The sequence below is a fragment of the Pezoporus wallicus genome, unplaced genomic scaffold (assembly GCF_028554395.1).
Source record: "Pezoporus wallicus isolate ANWC-B61680 ecotype Strahan unplaced genomic scaffold, APGP_CSIRO_Pwel_v1 contig_8542, whole genome shotgun sequence".
Lineage (NCBI taxonomy): Eukaryota > Metazoa > Chordata > Aves > Psittaciformes > Psittacidae > Pezoporus > Pezoporus wallicus.
In genome coordinates this window covers 2,666,519-2,680,606 of record NW_026640148.1, presented here as the reverse complement: position 1 = coordinate 2,680,606, position 14,088 = coordinate 2,666,519, and the positions used below count along the sequence as shown (strand labels likewise).

General features: G+C 44.1%; 1 long non-coding RNA gene across 4 annotated transcripts in view; it reads left to right on the top strand.

Moving 5' to 3' along the window:
- LOC130603731 (uncharacterized) overlaps positions 1 to 14,088 on the top strand; it is a 30,000-nt gene that overhangs the window by 12,011 nt on the left and 3,901 nt on the right. Inside the window, exons 3-4 of one of the 4 annotated variants that reach the window (XR_008973258.1) lie at positions 2,001 to 2,156; positions 3,091 to 5,615. The exons of 1 other annotated variant lie outside the window; for it this stretch is intronic. This is a non-coding gene — a long non-coding RNA (uncharacterized LOC130603731). Of the gene's footprint in view, positions 1 to 2,000; positions 2,157 to 3,090; positions 5,616 to 12,991; positions 13,734 to 14,088 lie in introns of those variants that run through there. 2 more of the 4 variants (XR_008973256.1, XR_008973257.1) reach the window with 2 other exon arrangements.

The window sequence follows — 14,088 nt, the reverse complement described above, 5'->3', positions numbered from 1 at the left end:
TCACATGATTCTTCCTACGAACCAATAATAAGCAGTTTTCTCCTCCAGATGTCTTTATTTCCTTGTCTATAGCTGTAACCATATTTGAAACATTCTGTGTTGGCACCTATATGGTATGATGGAATTTTTGAATGCATTCCTGGAATGTCTAGTGATGGTCTTCATATCCTTGAACGCAGAGATAGCTATAATGCATTGGTGATTTTCAGCTTGTGGTACACGACAATGCAGGGTTTAGAACAACTTCAAAGGGAAAAGTCATTGATGAAATCAATCCCTTTGTTAAACTTGCTCGGTGATGATCTGTAGGTCACCTAGAAGATGCTTGTAGATCTAGAAACTGTTACAAAAGAAGTAAAGCAACTATTAAAAGTAAGAAAATATTCTTAGAAATTTTTTAGACCTTCATTTCCATGACTGATTCAGAAGCATCATGGGAGATGTGGAGTTAAACGTTTCATAGCACTACTTTGTAGCTATTATTAAAAAATGTGAGCCACCATTTTGGCATTTGAAATGGCTTATCAAGAACAAGATGCTGATAGACTTTTTAAAATGCTTTCTGGAAGATCTCAGCAATAACTTGTAATTCTTTCTGAGCCTCCACAGCTCATGTTGAGTGAGCAAAGCTCAAGTTTTATTGCACGGAGAAATGATGGAAATGCCAAGGATTGCCTGATAAACAGACAGTGCCATTGATCATCCGCTGTACTTTATAAACACAGTACCTTTGTCATTTGAATAACAAGTGATCTCTAAGCCAACACCACAGTAAATCTTACTGACCTTTTACAACTACTTGTGCTTTATTGAAAAACAGTAACTCCATCTTCATTAGAATCACTTTCAGTTCTGTATGATGCCAGGTACTGAGCGAAGTAGCTGTATAAATACATACTTGCATAGGAAGGAAGAAGGCATGTAGCACTTTACTTGAAGGTACATAGATAGCACTGGTCAGTACAGCCTGTTAAGGAGGAACCCAAAACCAGTGCTAAACTGATACCAAGTTAACGATACCCACATCTGTGAGTGTGTTGCATAGTTCAGCTGGAACTGGGTTATATTGAGCATCTCTCATCTCCAGTTTGCTTCTGTCAGTGATGGGAACCTCTGAGGTAAACCAGTATCTGATAACACAGTAAATCACAGCAGACTTAAATTGCAAAGTTATTAAGTCTTACTCTTTGGTAGGTGCAGACCACTTAATGACAAGGTCAGTGATGGATTGTAGTAGAGAGTTTGGGGACCTCACAAGGTAAACCAGCATCTGATCACAAAATAAATCATGGCTTATTTGGGCTTCCTGCTTCAGACTTGTGACTACATGGTGTTATTGTTTGGACCTTCCTAGTATTATATTTTAGCAGTGTGCAGGACTACAACAGCTTTGTTACCACTAATTTCTATTGTTCAGAGTTTGCAACTGCCTGGCAAATTGACAACATAAAAAATTAAAAACAGATTAATGACCACAAATTGACAGTTATGTCATGAAATTTTCAAAGGTTTCTCTTTCCCATCTAGATATAGATGAAGTAGCCAGGTTTGCTGAAGTACTCATTGTCTTGGCACTTTTGTCTTCTGAAGATCTGACAATGCATGTAACAGTGTCAGCCTCTAGGTGCCAGGTATGTCTGAACAATGGTACCCTCTTTCTGGGTGTGAGAGTGGAAAGAGAGTCCTATTACAGCATGTGAATCAGCTTCAGCCCTTGAGGAAGTACAGAGCTAGAGGAAGTACAGAGCTAGAGTAAGTCTGTGATTTTATCAGAGTTTAGGTGCTATCTCCATGAAACTCAAGTGAAAAGATCAAGTTAAATGAGTGATGTTGTATTATCTTGTTTGATATCGCTAGAGGTTGCTAAAGGTCTTTGGTTATTTAATGTTTTTCTGCTTCAGAAAATACATTAATGTCCTTGATCACATCTGTGCTGCAAAGGCACTGAGATAAACAAATGACTCATGAAGTGACTGCCTATTATTTTTTCTGCAATACAGAAGCTAAAAAATGAAGTCGACATTTAGTCTGAAAAGAAAGTTTTGTTATAGTGGTGCTAATAAACTAACAGTTTTGTGAAGTTTTGAAGATTCTGGAAGAAGTTTCCTCACAAAGAAATCTCATTGAAGAATGTTCACTGGATGCTACAGCAATTGGTAAATCTTCTATTTTAAATTGGCAGCAGCAATGTTTGATAGCCCAACAAAACCAAATTTCACCCTATCAATATTCCCTTGATTTCAGGTTCAAGACTGAATCAGGGTTGCAGTTGAGGCAATAATTTCAGTGGAGTTACAGTATGGATGAATTTACCTGATTTTTTTTTTTTTTAATGAAGATATAAGATTAAATAGAGCGATACTCGAAGATCGGTTTGGGTGTTTTGTTTTGGTTCTTGCTTATGACTAGGAAATAGTCTATTAATACTTTCTGGGCCAGTCCAGTAAATTTTCTATCTGGTCAACAACAGCAACTCCTCAGTTCAGTGGCATTTCTTTCCAGAATCTGGCCACCAGGTCACAGTCATCAGGCAAGACCATTCAGCAGGTGTTAAAAACTGATTATTAGGTTCATCCAAATAGTAATAATTCAATTTGAATAAAACTGTGAGAAACTAATAAGATGCAAAATAAAATGGCAATCAAATGTGAATTTAACCAACCTTACCACTTAAAACATGTTTTACAGATTACTGCTAAAAGGACATTCTTCATGAGGGTGTGCAGTGTCACACAGATCTTACCAAGCAAAGGGATTCAGCAATCCTGGGCGTTTCACTGTCGCACAGCTCCTGCCTGGCAGGGCAGTCAAATTGCATCTCCGTTCACACAGGCTCAACCTGAGACTTGTGAATGCGTATATAATATTTAATCACTGAGCACTTGTCACAGCTACCACTTAAAAAGAGCTACCAAAACAAATGTACATAGCATGGTTTTGGGAATCCTAGGAAAATTTGCTATAATTTACAGTTTATAATTTCAAATTATCAAAATATTTGCCAAACATGTCACTATACATGGAAGCTAAGGATTAATATTTGGTTCATTCCCTCAAGAGTAAATGTCCCTTTTACCTGCATTACTGTAGACCAGCCTTGCAGTTTCTGCTCTGCAGTGGTAGTTAGACAAACATCCAGGAGTAGGAATCTGCATGGACAGCCCATCTATATGCTGTGCACCAGCCTCCAGTCAGGGGGATCAGCACAGCTGCATGAAAGCATCAGCCTTATTCCTGTGCTGCCTGTCTCAAGGAATGGGGGATGTGAGCAGCATAGAAGTGTGTTTACACAAATGCTTGCTGTGAGTGGAAAACAGCTCTTAACACTTCTGTCTTGTTCTAATGGATAGCACACTATGACCGTCTTAATGTTCACTGTTTTCAGGACCTAATTACTTCTGCATAATACATTCGAGGATTTAATTTGCTTTTAGATTCCAGTGATGGGAGCAGCATTTCTGAAGTCAGTTTCCAGAGACACTTAGGTTTCAACCTTCCCAAATGTTGGCATAATAATGGTTTTCTGCCCATAAAGATGGAAGGGGCTTTTACAGGTCTCTGCAGCTAATCTGTGGAGCTACTGTGAAATGTCCATACATGAGGATATTCTCTAAGGTGATTATTCTCCAGAGTCTTTGCAGATGCTTCTAACTAAGCAAAGTGACTGGGCCTGCACTTTTTCATCTCAATTCAGTGGCAATCCTCCTGGTTCTCGGGAGCAATTTTAGGCTTGACTTCTTCCAACTCTTATTTTTCATTCCAGCAATGTTGACACAAGCCCTGCAGCCTGTCTAGCAGCAGGGACAGAGCAAAAATAACAAGCACTTTCTGCTTTTAAATTCAGAGATTCACACATCCAACCAAGGAAAAACAATCAATGACTATTTAGGTGTTTCTGCCTGAACAAGATGTCTTTAAATTAAGTCTTGCTACTTGTCATACAAGACTTGAAAATAAGAACACTCTGACTTCCTAATTCAGCCACTAAACAGCAAAGAAGGAAGTTTCATTGGGTTGTTTGGCCAGGTGACAGGCCTTGTATTTCCACCAGGGTTCTTTGTCGGGGAAGTGTTTTTCCTTAGGGTATCTGTCACAGTGAACAAACTACCTTTAGGGAGCATAGGGACTGAGGAGAAAATGAAAATACTCAATTTATGACCTTGTAATTAAGCAGCAGTTAATTCTCAGATTACTATCTTGGTTCAAGGAACTCATTAGTTTTAGAACTAATTGCTGGTGCAAGGGACAGAACAGAGTCACACAGCTGGAGGCATAGGGAGGGTAGAATTGGGGCAGCCTGGTTTTAGACCAGCATCAACTGGGTCACTATTAAGCTTAGTCATATCTAATTGCAAGTAATTGTAGAAAAATATAGTCTCATTCCTCTTTTTTCCTACCCATGCCATATTCTTGCTTGCATAAATTGTAGGGATTGCCCCAGTGGATCTAACTCAGAATACTGATCAGATAGATCAAGAACTGTCAGAACTTCTTGGCACAGGGTTAGACATTCCTAGGACAAAGACTGAAATATTTACTCTGCCTTCATCCTGATGTGGTAAGACCTGCTTCTCGGTGCCAGTAATTCTAGGATTGCAACACATCGTGCTGTTGATCTTTGCTTATGTTGACAAGGGTCAGCTGTAACCTGCTTATTTAGAAAAGAAAGATCCCAAACATTTATTTAATTACCACTTGCCAGAGAGAATTCCAGGGCCTCTGGGGCCACCCTGTGACATTGCTCTTCTCAGGATGCTTCCAGGTAGAATTGGAACACAACTCAATTTGGTTTAACTATGACAAGGTAGTGGAGTGTGGAGTAAATATTATTGTTTCATTAGCAGTTCTGCATTTAATTTAGATAGGAGTTTCTGCACAAATGAGAAACTGTTGCACTTGTTAACGATAGCACCACCCCATGGAATAACTGTACCCCACAGCAGACACTGACTATGTGGATGAGCCTTGCAGAGTGCTCAGCCCCTGAGGCGGGGAGGAAGGCTGAATGAAACAGATGCATTGGGAGCACATCTCACGGAGCCTTCAGGTTTTCGTTGGCAGCAGGAAGTATCTTTTCTGATTCTCTCTTTGGCAGAGGTCACAGCACGTGTGGGCAGTTTGTAGCCAGACTTCTGCCTGCTCTCTCTTGTTCCTCATCCACAGACAAAGTGGTGACCAAGCAAGGCCAGTGACTGTTGAGCCAGAACTCTGTACTGGCAGGAGACAGTTACCTTTCAAACTGGAGTGCCTTTGTTTTTATGTACTAAGTTCAGTGTGGGAGCTGCCTCTTCTGAGCTGATAAACTCCCTCTTGAAGCTGTTGTTATCAGGCATCTGAAAACATCACACCAATTGCCAAGTGCTGTTTTATTTAACAATCTTTGTTTTATCAGAAGAAACTCTAAATTCTCTTCATGCACTGCTTTTTCTACTTTGATAACAACATCCCATTTGCAATTGTAGGGTGGTTCAAACACAGAATTTCAGAGAGCAGAAAGACTGTCACAAATCTGACAGAATCATGGACACAGAAACGAAAACATCAGCTTTGCAGTAACTTTGTTATGTGAAATTCACCCCTAGGGAATAAACCAGTACTTTCCACTTTCTTCTCTGGTGGGTCAAATGCCTGTTTCTTTTGGGTTTTAATTAAAAGTTCCTCTATTAATCAAGCTGTTATTGTGTTGTGCTCTTGATAATTGTTGAGCAGAGGATGGCAGGCATAGGAATTCGCTTGTGTGTAGGGAGATTACAGAACAATTTGTAGGGATGCCACTGGCAATCTCAGCAGCTCACAGCACAGCTTGTCATACAGTACTGTCTTAGACCAGTGGTCCATCAAATCCAATCCCTTGCCTCTAGCATTGCACAAGATGTGTGGTGTATTTTGCTCAAAACCATTAACACTCTTCAACAAAAATGTCTTAGAAGAGAAAAATTAAAACAGCCACAGTGGCAATACATGACAATGTCTATTTCTCTCCCACTCAAATGGAATTTTCTAGTCAACAGACTTAGTAAAAGCTTGCCTTCATCCCAATGCCTATCCTCCTACCCTTTGGCTTCCTTTGAACATCTGTTGAAACAGATGTCTCCTGCACCATAACCAGCCAGATACATGGACTGTGGTCCCAAAGACTGAGCATAATTGAAAGGTGAACATGTGAATATCCTGGCAGTAGGCTTCTTCCACTTTTATCCTAATAGTGATGGTAGCTGTATGAAATAATGCAGGGGTAGAAGTGACTTCTTAACAGGAATGGAAGATACGAGTTGGGCATTATATACCAAGGTCTTACTGTTGTAATACTTGTATATTCATGCAGCGAGAGAAGAAATGGTGAAACTATACATTATCCACATTGTGTGGCTCACATTTTCAGCAGGGCTTCATCCAATCTTTTTTGCTTGGATGTCTCATTACAGCTACTGGTTCTGACCTGAAATAAACCATATGCACTAGTAGTAGTAATTAAAAGCCTTAAAAAAAAATAAAAATCTCTTGGACCTCTTACTCATTTGAGCCACAGAAAAGTTGCTGCCAAATTGCTCTCATAAATATCGAAAACTTAAATCTGGTATGGAAATAAGAGCCCAAGTGATTAAGAACTGATTTGCAAAGCAAGGATTACAAACTTGTTTGTTTTCTCACACCTGCTCTCCACTTCAGCAGCACAATGAAGCAAGGCGTATCCAATGCACCTTTTCCTAATTGGATAATGCACTCAAGGGAATATGATCAACTGAGGCTTTTAGGATCACACCACCATTTGCCCAATTATACCTAATGACAACACATTGTTCCTGCAAAATGCGTCTTTATTCCTTGATAGGTTACGTTTCCTTTCAGCCTTTTGTCTATTGATACAGCAGTACCTCATGCAGAACAAACTTTGCTGGCAAGTCTTGCTTAATGAGATCAGAAAAATCTTTTGTGTCATCTTCTTAATGTCTGACCAAGTCAGTGAGGAAAAAAGCTTGTTGTATGAGGCATGAAAAAATTTAGCTATCTTTGTAAAACAAAGCAATAAACAGAATGGCTTGGGCTATACCCATAATTTATGTTCTGTGTTAACTATTTCTTTGTGTACTTGCTGCTTTGATTTCATAAAGCATCTTCAATTATGTGAAGAAGGTGCCTACACTACATAGCACTTGGAGTAAATGATAGTTTTAATCTGGGACTCCAAGTAGGTGTGTGTATATATATATATATATATATACTCCATTACAGAAAATAATGTGCTTGTTGAGCAAAGCTGCAGCATCATGAAGCTTGAGGCATATTTACCGCACTCTTTGTTTTGTGGAGGTGAAAGGGCTTGAAGAAACCTGATGAAATGATGTATCCCCAAATAAAACATTTTAGTGTCTGTCCTCTGAGCATTCGTGACTAGAACTGCCAGGCTGATGAGGACAGGCAAGGCTGGATTCTGATCGTTCTCACAAATTGTCTCCTAGTTATTTTTACTAGTTGTAAATGGCAACAGAAGAAATAAGTTTTTCAACATGCAGAACCATTGTGTAAAGTCACAGTTGCTAACACGAGCTCACTCCCATCATTCAGTGCTTTCTAGTTCAGTCAGCCTCAACCCACTGCTCTGGTCTTCAGACCCTTGTCTAAGTGAAAAAAAATGCATCCTTGCCCTTTCCAAAAGTAACCCTGATCTATGGCCAACCCTAACTGCCAGGTAGTTCCACTGCCAAGGGAATAGTTTCAGTATTGGCCAATACAGTACTTCTGTTTTCAGCAGTTCCCTCAAAAGCCTGCCATGGAACATGAGCCTGTGTCACCCATGTGTTGATCTGTCCCTTTTCCCAACTCTCCCCATGGGATAACTGGACCTCCTTCTACTGACATGAGGGATTTTATTAGGTCTCTTTAATTAGATGAACTTCAAGACAGAACAACGCATCCAGCCAGTAGGTCTTGTAGTCAGATAGTTATTTCTCAGACCCTGTACTTGTGTAGTTGAGATCAGCATCTGGCCTAGTAGGACTTAGAGCTGCCCAGAATGAGCGTTGGTAGGAGCTGGGTTTGGAGGAGTGACAAGCAGTTCTGACTGTGCCATGCATATATTAGTTCCTGACTGCTTCGCCTCAAACAGCCCAGCATGCATGCCGCTTTATCAGGCTTTGAATGTACTCTGCAGTGTAGGCTGGCATGTGCAAATGTCTTGCAAGCCTTGCTCAGGATCCTGCAGGAGCTCATTGACAGAGTGGATTAATGTCAAACAGCAATTCCCTTCAGTTGGAACCCCTCTTTGCTACTTATATACTGAGCGGATAGAAGGAAACATTCTTAAATGGAAGAAGCGTTATTTGTTTAATGACAATTCACACACACCCCCAGCACAAGCAGAAATTATAGATTTTATTGCTGCTTTTGGCTTGTATCTGAGTTTGCATTTCTGCGTTTCTTATTACATACACTCATTTCTACACACATTCTTCATACATTCCTCATTTCTTGTTACATACACTAGGACAAAAGGTCTGACGAACCTGTATTTCTTAGTATGTCCCATGAAATAGGTATTTACACTATTCGGTTTAGTCTTTAAAATTTACAACCTCATCATTATTGTCCTTCCTTCCAGCATTTTGCCTGAAGTGCTCCATGTACAGTGTTCTGCTTCTTGTGAGAACATTCAAAATGAACATTCAAAAGGTTCTTAGCAGTAAGTAGAGCTGGGGAAGTATACATGGGCTTTGTACTTCCCTTGTGAATCCTGAAAGCACTGAGTCTCTGAGAAACACAAAGGAGTACACTGTGCTCACCTGCTTGAGACCATTTTGTCTCCTCCACAGACTCGATTTTCTGCATGCATCCTCAGAATGATGGTGAACCCTGCAAGTTTTATTTACATTGAAAAATGGAAGAAACATGTTTTTTTTCTCCCCCAGTGTATGAGAACTGGGAGTTTAGCACTCATTGTCACAAAGAGAAACTCATTATGCCATTGAATCATTCCTCCCAAGCTGGCTGCTTGAGTATTGATCCCTTGTTCCTGAGTAAGTAAACCCTGTGGTTGATCATAATTATTCTGGAACATCTTATTCCAGTGACTGGATCAATAATGTCTTCCATGGCCTCCTGCCTTGTGTTCCTGTCATGCCTCGGCACCTCTGCATCACCTGCTGTTCATCAGGAGACCAATGGAATAATTTGCTGTGATGGTGGGAATGCCATCACCCACTTCACACTCATTTAGGTCTCAGCCAGGCCACAAGGTGAAGCATTGGATGTACAGCATCTGTAATTAGAATTTGGGTGTCAACTGATACCCAGACAGCTTTTGTTCTAAATATATTTCCCCTCCATATGTACACATTTCTGATGGCATTCATCAGTTTTCTTACTAAGGTGTCTGGGCTGTGGCAGACAAGGTGTCAGCAGCACCTCATTATAGGCAGTTTCCTGCCTGCTCTCCAGTCTGCCCAGGTACTCAAGAGTGGACTTCAGGGAACAGGTCTCCTGCATGATATTCCTACCTGGAAAGAGCTAGCACTTGGAACTGCAGCACACTCGTTAAGTTCTGACCCATTTCTGTGAAATAAAACAGCAAGGGCAGAAGTCTGTGTTTCTCTGCCTCCAAAATGAACCATTATGGCAATCTCCTGTTGCTCTGTGATCATCCTGCTAGAGATCATGTCTATTTGGTGCTTGCAGCTCTTCCCAGGAACAGTGACAAGACTAGGTAGGAGTCAGCCAAGTATGGAAGACTGACAGAACCTGCCATAAAGCTGCAGACAGCCTCTGCAGACGTCTCTCGCTTTCCCTTGGTGGTGGGGGGGTTGGATTCACGTAGAACTTGGGTATGTCAGGTTTTGCTCAGGTGCTCCCTCAATGACATGATCCCACAACCCCTTTCCTGCTGCTGCTTTCTGAGTGTTTTCTCTTGAATTAAGTAAAGGCAAACTGTGTTCTTTAACAGCTCCATAATGATGTCGGTCCCTACAGGATATATTTCGTATCTGACCCAGGAGGCATTTTTGTCCTTATAATGTTGACACAAAAATACTTGAATACTTTATCTTTTCCGAAGTGTCAGCCACATCTGCTGTGGGCCCTGGAATAAATCTAAACAAAACTACAAGGAGTTCTCTTTGCTGTATTATGAATGAGCAACCTTTTAAGGTATACTTAAAAAAACCTGCAAGTAGATCTGTATTACATGACTTAACTGTGAGTCAAGAATTGTGCTTGATCCAGCACACTGATCCCACCCTCTGTTCTTATGACGTTATCAGTTACAGCACTGGTTACTGGAGTACATCAAAGGTAATAGGACCCTGTTAAGTGTTCTAAAACGTGGTGCATCCCTAAAACTTGGTGCTGTAAACTGAGTGAGGCTGAAAATGGGGTGGACAGCTTTTAAAAAGAGGGTTCTGAGCACATCTTTATTTAGCCTAGAAATGCTGTTGGAACAACCACCGGTGGTTCCCTAAAGCCTTTATATGAGGACCTTGTCTTTTACAGAAGGGAATTTCGTTACTGCTGCTTGCAGACAGAGTGGCAGCAAGGTGCCCTGAGCTGTCCTATCTGCAGGATGTAATTTTAATTCTGGGTTAAAATACCACAAATTCAGATGTTTCCACCAAGATCTGTACTCTGTAATCTGCATTCATCACAAAGTCCAGCTTGCCTCAGACCATCTTTCAGTTCAGTATCTTTCAGATACTCTACACATCAAGGCACACAGCATGCACAATGCTGTTCTGAAGCCAGTCTTACTCCCTTGTCCTCTTTCGTATGCACAGTTAAAATAGAGGATGGGGGGAAAAAGCAGAAAACAAGGACTTCCTGAGTTCTTGCATTTCTTTTTTTCCCAACCTGATCTGTTCTTGTAGGCAGATTGTGAATATTCAGCTTGCTCCGTACAGCCAAAGCAGAGCCTACACCCAGCAGTCTCTCAAAGAGAATATGCTCTATGCTAGTCTGTACTTCAGCGTCTTCCCTGAACCAGCTCATGCGGTTATCTGCGAGCCAGTAAGTCAGGTTTGTCGGTTTCTAACGGAGGTGTGCTGCGCTGTGCAGGCTGCTCACAGCAGCAGGGGCCTGTCCCGCACGCGTCATTTGTTAGCTGGTGCCTGCTGCAGGAGGATTGCCAGCACAGCCAGCCCGCGAGCTGCCCGCGGCGCAAAGCCGCCGTCCTGGGCCGGGGCCCCGAGGACGAGGCGGGTTTCTCTCTCTGATGCTTGCGTTGATGCTTCTTCCCTTTGGCGCGGCCGGACGGGCGGGTCCCGCTGCTCCCTCCCGCGGGGCTCCGCGCGGCGGGGGCGCCAACGCGCGTGCCGGGCGCGCCGCGCTCACCGGCTGCGCGCCTGCTGCGGTCTCTGTGGCGCGGAGCAAGAGCGCCCCCCTACGGGTGTGGGGACTCACCGACCGGCTGCACCGGGGTCACCGGCCGTTATCAGCGTGAGCCGCTGAGATGAAATACCGGAGTGTCCCTAGGGCTTGAGACCTTAGAGCAGCTCCAGTGCCTGAAGGGGCTGCAAGAAACCTGGAGAGGGGCCTTGGACAAGGGATGTAAGGACAGGACAAGGGGAATGGTTTTAACCTGCCCGAGGGGAGACCGAGATGAGCTCTTAGGCAGAAGCTCTTCCCTGTGAGGGTGCTGAGGCGCTGGCACAGGGTGCCCAGAGAAGCTGTGGCTGCCCCATCCCTGGCAGTGTTCAAGGCCAGGTTGGACACGGGCTTGGAGCAAACTGCTCCAGTGGAAGATGTCCCTGCCTGTGGCAGGGGTTGGAGCTGGAGGAGCTTTAAGGTCTTTTCCAGCACAAACCAGTCTGGGATTCTGTGTGTCTATGTTCAGATGGGTTCAGTCCAACTTTGCGGTGGCCCCATAGCATTAAGGTCTCTGCAACACAAACCACTCTGTGGTTCTGTGAATTTGTTCTATCTGAACGCCAGCAGTGTGCAGGCCACAGCACAGCATCTGCCCGTTGGCTCCAGGGCTTGGCTTTCCCCGGGCACACGCTCGCTGGTGCTGCGGCCTCAGCACCGGCACGGGGGGCTCCTCGGCCCGCGGCTGCGGCGTGGGGGTGGCCGCGGTCCCGGCGGTGGGCTCTCGCAGTCTCCTGCACACGGCAGCGGGCAAGAGGCCTGCGGGCCCGGCGGGCCGCGGGGAGCTGGCACTTGGCACCTTTCGGCCCTGGAGCAGCGAGAGTGGGGCTGGGCCTGTCAGCCCGGCTGCAGCGATGGGACGGCGGCAGGAGGTGGCACTGGAGGGTAAGAGAAGGAGACGGCAGGAGGTCAGCTGCGGCGTTCGCACTCCCCTTGCGGCAGCAGCTCCGCCCCGCCAAGGGGGGGATTTTCATTGCAGCCCCCCGAAGGCCGCCCGTCGGACGAGCTGCGGGGCCATGACGGGGTCCACGCTGGCAGCGGGTGCTGAGCGTTGCGCTGAACTGGACCCGTGCTCTGTGCCTCCCAGTCCCCGCACTGGAAATCCGGGAGGCACTGCCCTACCTAGGCGGGAGTAATGCAGCTCAGGTAACAACGTGGGGAGCGCTGTGTCCTCCTAAGTGCTCTGCGCTGATTTTGCCGAGTCTGGACTTGACTGGATGGGAAGATGAGGTCATCCTGGCACACAGGGAGGAACGCATGAGTTTTGCTGCGTGTTGTAGGCAGAAACCCGGCTGGTCAGCGGGGTCCGGCTGCTCAGGGAGGCGAACAGCAAGTTTGCAGGTGACACAGAACTGTGCGGAATGGTTGGTATGGCAGAGGCTCAGGCTGCCCGTCCAGAGGGGTGAGATGTGGGGCCAAGAGCGACTTGAGCCTAATAATCCATTGATTGGTTTGTTGCTGTAATTCTGTTGAAGCCAGAGAACCACACAAGCAGAGAGCAGCCCTCTAACGCATTGCTCCGTCAACATCCTCTAATGGAAAGGACACAGAATAACTTCCTTGGAAAATTCTTTAAGTTTTCTCAGGTACTCAGCTGGTTGGTTGCTATCCTCTCTGCTGTTTTAGAGGACGGCACGTGGATGGTACCTGGCATAGCCACAAGCCAGAGGCATCGGTGTTTGCGAGAAGCTCAGACTTTCCTTCAGCTCAACAGCATGTGTGTTAATACAGAATCTCCATTGGCGAAGGGGGTTGATCATATTTGTCTACCTCAAGACCAATGATATGAGCCTGACTTGCTTGGAAATGCCACATAGAAAACGCTACATTTTTGTTACTGTTGCCTTAATTATTTTTATTAGCTTCTTTGGCTGAACTGCAGCACTTACAAGAGACTGAGCACTTTGCAAATGAAAGTACAGTATTTTTCATCATATTATTGCATTACACCAATATCCAGGCAGTAAAGTGCACCCTTCAAGTTAAAACAAGCTGTAATTTCATTGAAGGCTCCCTAGGATTTCTGGACCACAAGAGCAAAGATGCAGCAATTTAGTCACAGAAGGCAGAAAATCAAATTACAAACCCTTCAATACCCAATAGCAATATGCTATTGCTCTGATATGCCCCAGGTTGGATCAAGTGTTTCTGATACACTGAAACTGGATGGATTGTACCTTTTAGGGACATTTCAAGCCATTGCAACCATTCAGAGCCAACCTTGGCATCACTGTCCTTTCCTCCTCCTTTGACATAGAGGTGGGAGCCAAGAGCATGTTTGCCAATGAAAGGTGTGTTTTTTCCTGCTCCTTGGAAGGCTTTTCTCTACTTGTGAGCCACGAGGAACAAAAGTGAAGAAGAGAAAACATTTTCTGCAGTTGAAAGTCGGTGCTGACTTCAGGGCCTAAGGAAGCCACTTGCTGGCAGAGTTTATGGGAAATCTGTTTGCTTACAACACAGTGAAAGAGTCTCATTGCTCTACAGTGAACACTCCACAGTTTGCAGCACTCCTCTTTGCTTTGTAGCTGGGCACATCACACTCCATGGTTTGTGGATGACTTCTGTGCCCTAATGGGTATGGGAAGCAATGCTCAGCTCAGCTGGAAATCCAGCAGTTATACTTGGAGCGTGGCTTTAACTCGTTGGTGAAACAAGCCAATTGCATTACTTGCATTACTCCTGCATTTTCAAAGCGATGTAGTAGTTTTGGTTACTTAACCCATTGTGCCATATCAAGCC